This window comes from Macrosteles quadrilineatus, unplaced genomic scaffold (genome assembly GCF_028750875.1).
Source record: "Macrosteles quadrilineatus isolate MER2022 unplaced genomic scaffold, UCM_ALF_1.0 Scaffold_6__1_contigs__length_79288215, whole genome shotgun sequence".
Taxonomy (NCBI): domain Eukaryota; kingdom Metazoa; phylum Arthropoda; class Insecta; order Hemiptera; family Cicadellidae; genus Macrosteles; species Macrosteles quadrilineatus.
This window is the reverse complement of record NW_026542599.1, coordinates 4,786,792-4,803,235: the sequence shown is the minus strand read 5'-3', so window position 1 is coordinate 4,803,235 and position 16,444 is coordinate 4,786,792.

Below are 16,444 nucleotides of genomic sequence, written 5' to 3'. Positions count from 1 at the left end.
TGTAAAAATGTAACATTTTATCATGTTAAAATGCAACATGTTAAAATGTAACATTTTATCATGTTAAAATGAAACATGTTAAAATGTAACATTTTATCATGTTAAAATGCAACATGTTAAAATGTAACATTTTATCATGTTAAAATGCAACATGTTAAAATGTAACATATTAAAATGTAACATGTTCAAATGTAACATTTTAAAATGTAACATTTTAAAATTTAACATTTTAAAATGTAACATTTTATCATGTTAAAATGCAACATGTTAAAATGTAACATTTTATCATGTTAAAATGCAACATGTTAAAATGTAACGTATTAAAATGTAACATGTTAAAATGTAACATTTTAAAATTTAACATTTTTAAATGTAACATTTTAAAATGTAACATTTTAAAATGAAACATGTTAAAATGTAACATTTTATCATGTTAAAATGCAACATGTTAAAATGTAACATTTTATCATGTTAAAATGAAACGTTAAAATGTAACATTTTATCATGTTAAAATGAAACATGTTAAAATGTAACATTTTATCATGTTAAAATGCAACATGTTAAAATGTAACATTTTATCATGTTAAAATGAAACATGTTAAAATGTAAGATTTTATCATGTTAAAATGAAACATGTTAAAATGTAACATTTTATGATGTTAAAATGAAAAATGTTAAAATGTAACATTTTATCATGTTTAAATGAAACATGTAAAAATGTAACATTTTTAAATTTAACATTTTATCATGTTAAAATGAAACATGTTAAAATGTAACATTTTATCATGTTAAAATGAAACGTTAAAATGTAACATTTTATCATGTTAAAATGAAACATGTTAAAATGTAACATTTTATCATGTTAAAATGCAACATGTTAAAATGTAACATTTTATCATGTTAAAATGAAACATGTTAAAATGTAAGATTTTATCATGTTAAAATGAAACATGTTAAAATGTAACATTTTATGATGTTAAAATGAAAAATGTTAAAATGTAACATTTTATCATGTTTAAATGAAACATGTAAAAATGTAACATTTTTAAATTTAACATTTTATCATGTTAAAATGAAACATGTTAAAATGTAACATTTTATCATGTTAAAATGCAACATGTTAAAATGTAACATTTTATCATGTTAAAATGCAACATGTTAAAATGTAACATTTTATCATGTTAAAATGCAACATGTTAAAATGTAACATTTTATCATGTTAAAATGAAACATGTTAAAATGTAACATTTTATCATGTTAAAATGCAACATGTTAAAATGTAACATTTTATCATGTTAAAATGCAACATGATAAAATGTAACATATTAAAATGTAACATGTTCAAATGTAACATTTTAAAATGTTAAAATGAAAAATGTTAAAATGTAACATTTTATCATGTTTAAATGAAACATGTAAAAATGCAACATGTTAAAATGTAACATTTTATCATGTTAAAATGAAACGTTAAAATGTAACATTTTATCATGTTACAATGAAACATGTTAAAATGTAACATTTTATCATGTTAAAATGAAAAATGTTAAAATGTAACATTTTATCATGTTTAAATGAAACATGTAAAAATGTAACATTTTTAAATGAAACATTTTATCATGTTAAAATGCAACATGTTAAAATGTAACATTTGATCATGTTAAAATGAAACGTTAAAATGTAACATTTTATCATGTTAAAATGAAACATGTTAAAATGTAACATTTTATCATGTTAAAATGCAACATGTTAAAATGTAACATTTTATCATGTTAAAATGAAACATGTTAAAATGTAACATTTTATCATGTAAAATGCAACATGTTAAAATGTAACATTTTATCATGTTAAAATGCAACATGTTAAAATGTAACATGTTAAAATGAAACATGTTAAAATGTAACATTTTATCATGTTAAAATGTAACATTTTATCATGTTAAAATGAAACATGTTAAAATGTCACATTTTATCATGTTAAAATGAAACATGTTAAAATGTAACATTTTATCATGTTAAAATGCAACATGTTAAAATGTAACATTTTATCATGTTAAAATGCAACATGTTAAAATGTAACATATTAAAATGTAACATATTCAAATGTAACATTTTAAAATGTAACATTTTATCATGTTAAATCGCAATATGTTAAAATGTAACATTTTATCATGTTAAAATGCAACATGTTAAAATGTAACATTTTATCATGTTAAAATGCAACATGTTAAAATGTAACATATTAAAATGTAACATGTTAAAATGTGACATTTTAAATTGTAACATTTTTAAATGAAACATGTTAAAATGTAACATTTTATCATGTTAAAATGAAACATGTTAAAATGTAACATTTTATCATGTTAAAATGCAACATGTTAAAATGTAACATTTTATCATGTTGAAATGCAACATGTTAAAATGTAACATTTTATCATGTTAAAATGCAACATGTTAAAATGTAACATATTAAAATGTAACATGTTAAAATGTAACATTTAAAAATGAAACATGTTAAAATGTAACATATAATCATGTTAAAATGAAACATGTTAAAATGTAACATTTTATCATGTTAAAATGCAACATGTTAAAATGTAACATTTTATCATGTTAAAATGCAAAATGTTAAAATGTAACATATTAAAATGTAACATGTTCAAATGTAACATTTTAAAATGTAACATTTTATCATGTTAAAATGCAACATGTTAAAATGTAACATTTTATCATGTTAAAATGCAACATGTTAAAATGTAACATTTTATCATGTTAAAATGAAACGTTAAAATGTAACATTTTATCATGTTAAAATGAAACATGTTAAAATGTAACATTTTATCATGTTAAAATGCAACATGTTAAAATGTAACATTTTATCATGTTAAAATGAAACATGTTAAAATGTAAGATTTTATCATGTTAAAATGAAACATGTTAAAATGTAACATTTTATGATGTTAAAATGAAAAATGTTAAAATGTAACATTTTATCATGTTTAAATGAAACATGTAAAAATGTAACATTTTTAAATTTAACATTTTATCATGTTAAAATGAAACATGTTAAAATGTAACATTTTATCATGTTAAAATGAAACAAGTTAAAATGTAACATTTTATCATGTTAAAATGCAACATGTTAAAATGTAACATTTTATCATGTTAAAATGCAACATGTTAAAAAGTAACATTTTATCATGTTAAAATGTAAGATTTTATCATGTTAAAATGAAACATGTTAAAATGTAACATTTTATCATGTTAAAATGAAACATGTTAAAATGTAACATTTTATCATGTTAAAATGAAACATGTTAAAATGTAACATTTTATCATGTTAAAATGAAACATGTTAAAATGTAACATTTTATCATGTTAAAATGCAACATGTTAAAATGTAACATTTTATCATGTTAAAATGCAACATGTTAAAATGTAACATATTAAAATGTAACATGTTAAAATGTAACATTTTAAATTGTAACATTTTTAAATGAAACATGTTAAAATGTAACATTTTATCATGTTAAAATGCAACATGTTAAAATGTAACATGTTAAAATGAAACATGTTAAAATGTAACATTTTATCATGTGAAAATGAAACGTTAAAATGTAACATTTTATCATGTTAAAATGAAACATGTTAAAATGTAACATTTTATCATGTTAAAATGAAACATGTTAAAATGTAACATTTTATCATGTTAAAATGCAACATGTTAAAATGTAACATTTTATCATGTTAAAATGCAACATGTTAAAATGTAACATATTAAAATGTAACATGTTCAAATGTAACATTTTAAAATGTAACATTTTATCATGTTAAATCGCAATATGTTAAAATGTAACATTTTATCATGTTAAAATGCAACATGTTAAAATGTAACATTTTATCATGTTAAAATGCAACATGTTAAAATGTAACATATTAAAATGTAACATGTTAAAATGAAACATTTTAAATTGTAACATTTTTAAATGAAACATGTTAAAATGTAACATTTTATCATGTTAAAATGAAACATGTTAAAATGTAACATTTTATCATGTTAAAATGCAACATGTTAAAATGTAACATTTTATCATGTTGAAATGCAACATGTTAAAATGTAACATTTTATCATGTTAAAATGCAACATGTTAAAATGTAACATATTAAAATGTAACATGTTAAAATGTAACATTTTAAAATGAAACATGTTAAAATGTAACATATTATCATGTTAAAATTAAACATGTTAAAATGTAACATTTTATCGTGTTAAAATGCAACATGTTAAAATGTAACATTTTATCATGTTAAAATGTAACATATTAAAATGTAACATGTTCAAATGTAACATTTTAAAATGTAACATTTTATCATGTTAAAATGCAACATGTTAAAATGTAACATTTATATCATGTTAAAATGCAACATGTTAAAATGTAACATTTTATCATGTTAAAATGCAACATGTTAAAATGTAACATTTTATCATGTTAAAATGAAACATGTTAAAATGTAACATTTTATCATGTTAAAATGCAACATGTTAAAATGTAACATTTTATCATGTTAAAATGCAACATGATAAAATGTAACATATTAAAATGTAACATGTTCAAATGTAACATTTTAAAATGTAACATTTTAAAATGTAACATTTTATCATGTTAAAATGCAACATGTTAAAATGTAACATTTTATCATGTTAAAATGCAACATGTTAAAATGTAACGTATTAAAATGTAACATGTTAAAATGTAACATTTTAAAATTTAACATTTTTAAATGAAACATGTTAAAATGTAACATTTTATCATGTTAAAATGCAACATGTTAAAATGTAACATTTTATCATGTTAAAATGAAACGTTAAAATGTAACATTTTATCATGTTAAAATGAAACATGTTAAAATGTAACATTTTATCATGTTAAAATGAAACATGTTAAAATGTAACATTATATCATGTTAAAATGAAACATGTTAAAATGTAACATTTTATCATGTTAAAATGCAACATGTTAAAATGTAACATTTTATCATGTTAAAATGCAACATGTTAAAATGTAACATTTTATCATGTTAAAATGAAAAATGTTAAAATGTTACATTTTATCATGTTTAAATGAAACATGTAAAAATGTAACATTTTTAAATGTAACATTTTATCATGTTAAAATGAAACATGTTAAAATGTAACATTTTATCATGTTAAAATGCAACATGTTAAAATGAAACGTTTTATCATGTTAAAATGCAACATGTTAAAATGTAACATTTTATCATGTTAAAATAAAACGTTAAAATGTAACATTTTATCATGTTAAAATGAAACGTTAAAATGTAACATTTTATCATGTTAAAATGAAACATGTTAAAATGTAACATATTAAAATGTAACATGTTAAAATGTTACATTTTAAAATGTAACATTTTAAAATGAAACATGTTAAAATGTAACATTTTATCATGTTAAAATGCAACATGTTAATATGTAACATTTTATCATGTTAAAATGAAACATCTTAAAATGTAACATTTTATCATGTTAAAATGTAACATTTTATCATGTTAAAATGAAACGTTAAAATGTAACATTTTATCATGTTAAAATGAAACATGTTAAAATGTAACATTTTATCATGTTAAAATGCAACATGTTAAAATGTAACATTTTATCATGTTAAAATGAAACGTTAAAATGTAACATTTTATCATGTTAAAATGAAACATGTTATAATGTAACATTTTATTATGTTAAAATGACACATGTTAAAATGTAACATATTAAAATGTAACATGTTAAAATGTTACATTTTAAAATGTAACAATTTAAAATGAAACATGTTAAAATGTAACATTTAAACATGTTAAAATGCAACATGTTAAAATGTAACATTTTATCATGTTAAAATGAAACATGTTAAAATGTAACATTTTATCATTTTAAAATGAAACATGTTAAAAGTAACATTTAATCATGTTAAAATGAAACATGTTAAAATGTAACATTTTATCATGTTAAAATGCAACATGTAAAAATGTAACATTTTTAAATGTAACATTTTATCATGTTAAAATGCAACATGTTAAAATGTAACATTTTATCATGTTAAATGCAACATGTTAAAATGTAACATTTTATCATGTTAAAATGCAACATGTTAAAATGTAACATTTTATCATGTTAAAATGCAACATGTTAAAATGTAACATTTTATTATGTTAAAATGAAACATGTTAAAATGTAACATATTAAAATGTAACATGTTAAAATGTTACATTTTAAAATGTTGCATTTAAAAATTAAACATGTTAAAATGAAACATTTTATCATGTTAAAATGCAACATGTTAAAATGTAACATTTTATCATGTTAAAATGTAACATTTTATCATGTTAAAATGAAACATGTTAAAATGTAACGTTTTATCATGTTAAAATGAAACATGTTAAAATGTAACATTTTATCATGTTAAAATGAAACATGTTAAAATGTAACATTTTATCATGTTAAAATGAAACATGTTAAAATGTAACATTATATCATGTTAAAATGAAACATGTTAAAATGTAACATTTTATCATGTTAAAATGCAACATGTAAAAATGTAACATTTTTAAATGTAACATTTTATCATGTTAAAATAAAACATGTTAAAATGTAACATTTTATCATGTTAAAATGCAACATGTTAAAATGTAACATTTTATCATGTTAAATGCAACATGTTAAAATGTTACATTTTATCATGTTAAAATGCAACATGTTAGAATGTAACATTTTATCATGTTAAAATGCAACATGTTAAAATGTAACATTTTATCATGTTAAAATGATACATGTTAAAATGTAACATTTTATCATGTTAAAATGCAACATGTTAAAATGTAACATTTTATCATGTTAAAATGCAACATGTTAAAATGTAACATGTTAAAATGAAACATGTTAAAATGTAACATTTTATCATGTTAAAATGAAACGTTAAAATGTAACATTTTATCATGTTAAAATGAAACATGTTAAAATGTAACATTTTATCATGTTAAAATGAAACATGTTAAAATGTAACATTTTATCATGTTAAAATGCAACATGTTAAAATGTAACATTTTATCATGTTAAAATGCAACATGTTAAAATGTAACATATTAAAATGTAACATGTTAAAATGTAACATTTTAAATTGTAACATTTTTAAATGAAACATGTTAAAATGTAACATTTTATCATGTTAAAATGAAACATGTTAAAATGTAACATTTTATCATGTTAAAATGCAACATGTTAAAATGTAACATTTTATCATGTTGAAATGCAACATGTTAAAATGTAACATTTTATCATGTTAAAATGCAACATGTTAAAATGTAACATATTAAAATGTAACATGTTAAAATGTAACATTTTAAAATGCAACATGTTAAAATGTAACATTTTATCATGTTAAAATGCAAAATGTTAAAATGTAACATATTAATATGTAACATGTTCAAATGTAACATTTTAAAATGTAACATTTTATCATGTTAAAATGCAACATGTTAAAATGTAACATTTATATCATGTTAAAATGCAACATGTAAAAATGTAACATTTTATCATGTTAAAATGCAACATGTTAAAATGTAACATTTTATCATGTTAAAATGAAACATGTTAAAATGTAACATTTTATCATGTTAAAATGAAACATGTTAAAATGTAACATTTTATCATGTTAAAATTTAACATTTTAAAATGTAACATTTTATCATGTTAAAATGCAACATGTTAAAATGTAACATTTTATCATGTTAAAATGCAACATGTTAAAATGTAACGTATTAAAATGTAACATGTTAAAATGTAACATTTTAAAATTTAACATTTTTAAATGTAACATTTTAAAATGTAACATTTTATCATGTTAAAATGCAACATGTTAAAATGTAACATTTTGTCATGTTAAAATGTAACATTTTATCATGTTAAAATGAAACATGTTAAAATGTTACATTTTATCATGTTAAAATGAAACATGTTAAAATGTAACATTATATCATGTTAAAATGAAACATGTTAAAATGTAACATTATATCATGTTAAAATGAAACATGTTAAAATGTAACATTTTATCATGTTAAAATGTAACATTTTATCATGTTAAAATGCAACATGTTAAAATGTAACATTTTATCATGTTAAAATGAAAAATGTTATAATGTAACATTTTATCATGTTTAAATGAAACATGTAAAAATGTAACATTTTTAAATGTAACATTTTATCATGTTAAAATGAAACATGTTAAAATGTAACATTTTATCATGTTAAAATGCAACATGTTAAAATGAAACATTTTATCATGTTAAAATGCAACATGTAAAAATGTAACATTTTTAAATGTAACATTTTATCATGTTAAAATGCAACATGTTAAAATGTAACATTTTATCATGTTAAATGCAACATGTTAAAATGTAACATTTTATCATGTTAAAATGCAACATGTTAAAATGTAACATTTTATCATGTTAAAATGCAACATGTTAAAATGTAACATTTTATTATGTTAAAATGAAACATGTTAAAATGTAACATATTAAAATGTAACATGTTAAAATGTTACATTTTAAAATGTTGCATTTAAAAATTAAACATGTTAAAATGAAACATTTTATCATGTTAAAATGCAACATGTTAAAATGTAACATTTTATCATGTTAAAATGTAACATTTTATCATGTTAAAATGAAACATGTTAAAATGTAACGTTTTATCATGTTAAAATGAAACATGTTAAAATGTAACATTTTATCATGTTAAAATGAAACATGTTAAAATGTAACATTTTATCATGTTAAAATGAAACATGTTAAAATGTAACATTATATCATGTTAAAATGAAACATGTTAAAATGTAACATTTTATCATGTTAAAATGCAACATGTAAAAATGTAACATTTTTAAATGTAACATTTTATCATGTTAAAATAAAACATGTTAAAATGTAACATTTTATCATGTTAAAATGCAACATGTTAAAATGTAACATTTTATCATGTTAAATGCAACATGTTAAAATGTTACATTTTATCATGTTAAAATGCAACATGTTAAAATGTAACATTTTATCATGTTAAAATGCAACATGTTAAAATGTAACATTTTATCATGTTAAAATGATACATGTTAAAATGTAACATTTTATCATGTTAAAATGCAACATGTTAAAATGTAACATTTTATCATGTTAAAATGCAACATGTTAAAATGTAACATGTTAAAATGAAACATGTTAAAATGTAACATTTTATCATGTTAAAATGAAACGTTAAAATGTAACATTTTATCATGTTAAAATGAAACATGTTAAAATGTAACATTTTATCATGTTAAAATGAAACATGTTAAAATGTAACATTTTATCATGTTAAAATGCAACATGTTAAAATGTAACATTTTATCATGTTAAAATGCAACATGTTAAAATGTAACATATTAAAATGTAACATGTTCAAATGTAACATTTTAAAATGTAACATTTTATCATGTTAAATCGCAATATGTTAAAATGTAACATTTTATCATGTTAAAATGCAACATGTTAAAATGTAACATTTTATCATGTTAAAATGCAACATGTTAAAATGTAACATATTAAAATGTAACATGTTAAAATGTAACATTTTAAATTGTAACATTTTTAAATGAAACATGTTAAAATGTAACATTTTATCATGTTAAAATGAAACATGTTAAAATGTAACATTTTATCATGTTAAAATGCAACATGTTAAAATGTAACATTTTATCATGTTGAAATGCAACATGTTAAAATGTAACATTTTATCATGTTAAAATGCAACATGTTAAAATGTAACATATTAAAATGTAACATGTTAAAATGTAACATTTTAAAATGCAACATGTTAAAATGTAACATTTTATCATGTTAAAATGCAAAATGTTAAAATGTAACATATTAATATGTAACATGTTCAAATGTAACATTTTAAAATGTAACATTTTATCATGTTAAAATGCAACATGTTAAAATGTAACATTTATATCATGTTAAAATGCAACATGTAAAAATGTAACATTTTATCATGTTAAAATGCAACATGTTAAAATGTAACATTTTATCATGTTAAAATGAAACATGTTAAAATGTAACATTTTATCATGTTAAAATGAAACATGTTAAAATGTAACATTTTATCATGTTAAAATTTAACATTTTAAAATGTAACATTTTATCATGTTAAAATGCAACATGTTAAAATGTAACATTTTATCATGTTAAAATGCAACATGTTAAAATGTAACGTATTAAAATGTAACATGTTAAAATGTAACATTTTAAAATTTAACATTTTTAAATGTAACATTTTAAAATGTAACATTTTATCATGTTAAAATGCAACATGTTAAAATGTAACATTTTGTCATGTTAAAATGTAACATTTTATCATGTTAAAATGAAACATGTTAAAATGTTACATTTTATCATGTTAAAATGAAACATGTTAAAATGTAGCATTATATCATGTTAAAATGAAACATGTTAAAATGTAACATTATATCATGTTAAAATGAAACATGTTAAAATGTAACATTTTATCATGTTAAAATGCAACATGTTAAAATGTAACATTTTATCATGTTAAAATGCAACATGTTAAAATGTAACATTTTATCATGTTAAAATGAAAAATGTTATAATGTAACATTTTATCATGTTTAAATGAAACATGTAAAAATGTAACATTTTTAAATGTAACATTTTATCATGTTAAAATGAAACATGTTAAAATGTAACATTTTATCATGTTAAAATGCAACATGTTAAAATGAAACATTTTATCATGTTAAAATGCAACATGTTAAAATGTAACATTTTATCATGTTAAAATAAAACGTTAAAATGTAACATTTTATCATGTTAAAATGAAACATGTTAAAATGTAACATATTAAAATGTAACATGTTAAAATGTTACATTTGAAAATGTAACATTTTAAAATGAAACATGTTAAAATGTAACATTTTATCATGTTAAAATGCAACATGTTAATATTGTAACATTTTATCATGTTAAAATGAAACATGTTAAAATGTAACATTTTATCATGTTAAAATGAAACAAGTTAAAATGTAACATTTTATCATGTTAAAATGCAACATGTTAAAATGTAACATTTTATCATGTTAAAATGCAACATGTTAAAAAGTAACATTTTATCATGTTAAAATGTAAGATTTTATCATGTTAAAATGAAACATGTTAAAATGTAACATTTTATCATGTTAAAATGAAACATGTTAAAATGTAACATTTTATCATGTTAAAATGAAACATGTTAAAATGTAACATTTTATCATGTTAAAATGAAACATGTTAAAATGTAACATTTTATCATGTTAAAATGCAACATGTTAAAATGTAACATTTTATCATGTTAAAATGCAACATGTTAAAATGTAACATATTAAAATGTAACATATTAAAATGTAACATTTTAAATTGTAACATTTTTAAATGAAACATGTTAAAATGTAACATTTTATCATGTTAAAATGCAACATGTTAAAATGTAACATTTTATCATGTGAAAATGAAACGTTAAAATGTAACATTTTATCATGTTAAAATGAAACATGTTAAAATGTAACATTTTATCATGTTAAAATGAAACATGTTAAAATGTAACATTTTATCATGTTAAAATGAAACATGTTAAAATGTAACATTTTATCATGTTAAAATTTAACATTTTAAAATGTAACATTTTATCATGTTAAAATGCAACATGTTAAAATGTAACATTTTATCATGTTAAAATGCAACATGTTAAAATGTAACGTATTAAAATGTAACATGTTAAAATGTAACATTTTAAAATTTAACATTTTTAAATGTAACATTTTAAAATGTAACATTTTATCATGTTAAAATGCAACATGTTAAAATGTAACATTTTGTCATGTTAAAATGTAACATTTTATCATGTTAAAATGAAACATGTTAAAATGTTACATTTTATCATGTTAAAATGAAACATGTTAAAATGTAACATTATATCATGTTAAAATGAAACATGTTAAAATGTAACATTATATCATGTTAAAATGAAACATGTTAAAATGTAACATTTTATCATGTTAAAATGCAACATGTTAAAATGTAACATTTTATCATGTTAAAATGCAACATGTTAAAATGTAACATTTTATCATGTTAAAATGAAAAATGTTATAATGTAACATTTTATCATGTTTAAATGAAACATGTAAAAATGTAACATTTTTAAATGTAACATTTTATCATGTTAAAATGAAACATGTTAAAATGTAACATTTTATCATGTTAAAATGCAACATGTTAAAATGAAACATTTTATCATGTTAAAATGCAACATGTAAAAATGTAACATTTTTAAATGTAACATTTTATCATGTTAAAATGCAACATGTTAAAATGTAACATTTTATCATGTTAAATGCAACATGTTAAAATGTAACATTTTATCATGTTAAAATGCAACATGTTAAAATGTAACATTTTATCATGTTAAAATGCAACATGTTAAAATGTAACATTTTATTATGTTAAAATGAAACATGTTAAAATGTAACATATTAAAATGTAACATGTTAAAATGTTACATTTTAAAATGTTGCATTTAAAAATTAAACATGTTAAAATGAAACATTTTATCATGTTAAAATGCAACATGTTAAAATGTAACATTTTATCATGTTAAAATGTAACATTTTATCATGTTAAAATGAAACATGTTAAAATGTAACGTTTTATCATGTTAAAATGAAACATGTTAAAATGTAACATTTTATCATGTTAAAATGAAACATGTTAAAATGTAACATTTTATCATGTTAAAATGAAACATGTTAAAATGTAACATTATATCATGTTAAAATGAAACATGTTAAAATGTAACATTTTATCATGTTAAAATGCAACATGTAAAAATGTAACATTTTTAAATGTAACATTTTATCATGTTAAAATAAAACATGTTAAAATGTAACATTTTATCATGTTAAAATGCAACATGTTAAAATGTAACATTTTATCATGTTAAATGCAACATGTTAAAATGTTACATTTTATCATGTTAAAATGCAACATGTTAAAATGTAACATTTTATCATGTTAAAATGCAACATGTTAAAATGTAACATTTTATCATGTTAAAATGATACATGTTAAAATGTAACATTTTATCATGTTAAAATGCAACATGTTAAAATGTAACATTTTATCATGTTAAAATGCAACATGTTAAAATGTAACATGTTAAAATGAAACATGTTAAAATGTAACATTTTATCATGTTAAAATGAAACGTTAAAATGTAACATTTTATCATGTTAAAATGAAACATGTTAAAATGTAACATTTTATCATGTTAAAATGAAACATGTTAAAATGTAACATTTTATCATGTTAAAATGCAACATGTTAAAATGTAACATTTTATCATGTTAAAATGCAACATGTTAAAATGTAACATATTAAAATGTAACATGTTCAAATGTAACATTTTAAAATGTAACATTTTATCATGTTAAATCGCAATATGTTAAAATGTAACATTTTATCATGTTAAAATGCAACATGTTAAAATGTAACATTTTATCATGTTAAAATGCAACATGTTAAAATGTAACATATTAAAATGTAACATGTTAAAATGTAACATTTTAAATTGTAACATTTTTAAATGAAACATGTTAAAATGTAACATTTTATCATGTTAAAATGAAACATGTTAAAATGTAACATTTTATCATGTTAAAATGCAACATGTTAAAATGTAACATTTTATCATGTTGAAATGCAACATGTTAAAATGTAACATTTTATCATGTTAAAATGCAACATGTTAAAATGTAACATATTAAAATGTAACATGTTAAAATGTAACATTTTAAAATGCAACATGTTAAAATGTAACATTTTATCATGTTAAAATGCAAAATGTTAAAATGTAACATATTAATATGTAACATGTTCAAATGTAACATTTTAAAATGTAACATTTTATCATGTTAAAATGCAACATGTTAAAATGTAACATTTATATCATGTTAAAATGCAACATGTAAAAATGTAACATTTTATCATGTTAAAATGCAACATGTTAAAATGTAACATTTTATCATGTTAAAATGAAACATGTTAAAATGTAACATTTTATCATGTTAAAATGCAACATGTTAAAATGTAACGTATTAAAATGTAACATGTTAAAATGTAACATTTTAAAATTTAACATTTTTAAATGTAACATTTTAAAATGTAACATTTTATCATGTTAAAATGCAACATGTTAAAATGTAACATTTTGTCATGTTAAAATGTAACATTTTATCATGTTAAAATGAAACATGTTAAAATGTTACATTTTATCATGTTAAAATGAAACATGTTAAAATGTAGCATTATATCATGTTAAAATGAAACATGTTAAAATGTAACATTATATCATGTTAAAATGAAACATGTTAAAATGTAACATTTTATCATGTTAAAATGCAACATGTTAAAATGTAACATTTTATCATGTTAAAATGCAACATGTTAAAATGTAACATTTTATCATGTTAAAATGAAAAATGTTATAATGTAACATTTTATCATGTTTAAATGAAACATGTAAAAATGTAACATTTTTAAATGTAACATTTTATCATGTTAAAATGAAACATGTTAAAATGTAACATTTTATCATGTTAAAATGCAACATGTTAAAATGAAACATTTTATCATGTTAAAATGCAACATGTTAAAATGTAACATTTTATCATGTTAAAATAAAACGTTAAAATGTAACATTTTATCATGTTAAAATGAAACATGTTAAAATGTAACATATTAAAATGTAACATGTTAAAATGTTACATTTGAAAATGTAACATTTTAAAATGAAACATGTTAAAATGTAACATTTTATCATGTTAAAATGCAACATGTTAATATTGTAACATTTTATCATGTTAAAATGAAACATGTTAAAATGTAACATTTTATCATGTTAAAATGAAACAAGTTAAAATGTAACATTTTATCATGTTAAAATGCAACATGTTAAAATGTAACATTTTATCATGTTAAAATGCAACATGTTAAAAAGTAACATTTTATCATGTTAAAATGTAAGATTTTATCATGTTAAAATGAAACATGTTAAAATGTAACATTTTATCATGTTAAAATGAAACATGTTAAAATGTAACATTTTATCATGTTAAAATGAAACATGTTAAAATGTAACATTTTATCATGTTAAAATGAAACATGTTAAAATGTAACATTTTATCATGTTAAAATGCAACATGTTAAAATGTAACATTTTATCATGTTAAAATGCAACATGTTAAAATGTAACATATTAAAATGTAACATATTAAAATGTAACATTTTAAATTGTAACATTTTTAAATGAAACATGTTAAAATGTAACATTTTATCATGTTAAAATGCAACATGTTAAAATGTAACATTTTATCATGTGAAAATGAAACGTTAAAATGTAACATTTTATCATGTTAAAATGAAACATGTTAAAATGTAACATTTTATCATGTTAAAATGAAACATGTTAAAATGTAACATTTTATCATGTTAAAATGCAACATGTTAAAATGTAACATTTTATCATGTTAAAATGCAACATGTTAAAATGTTACATTTTATCATGTTAAAATGCAACATGTTAAAATGTAACATTTTATCATGTTAAAATGCAACATGTTAAAATGTAACATTTTATCATGTTAAAATGATACATGTTAAAATGTAACATTTTATCATGTTAAAATGCAACATGTTAAAATGTAACATTTTATCATGTTAAAATGCAACATGTTAAAATGTAACATGTTAAAATGAAACATGTTAAAATGTAACATTTTATCATGTTAAAATGAAACGTTAAAATGTAACATTTTATCATGTTAAAATGAAACATGTTAAAATGTAACATTTTATCATGTTAAAATGAAACATGTTAAAATGTAACATTTTATCATGTTAAAATGCAACATGTTAAAATGTAACATTTTATCATGTTAAAATGCAACATGTTAAAATGTAACATATTAAAATGTAACATGTTCAAATGTAACATTTTAAAATGTAACATTTTATCATGTTAAATCGCAATATGTTAAAATGTAACATTTTATCATGTTAAAATGCAACATGTTAAAATGTAACATTTTATCATGTTAAAATGCAACATGTTAAAATGTAACATATTAAAATGTAACATGTTAAAATGTAACATTTTAAATTGTAACATTTTTAAATGAAACATGTTAAAATGTAACATTTTATCATGTTAAAATGAAACATGTTAAAATGTAACATTTTATCATGTTAAAATGCAACATGTTAAAATGTAACATTTTATCATGTTGAAATGCAAC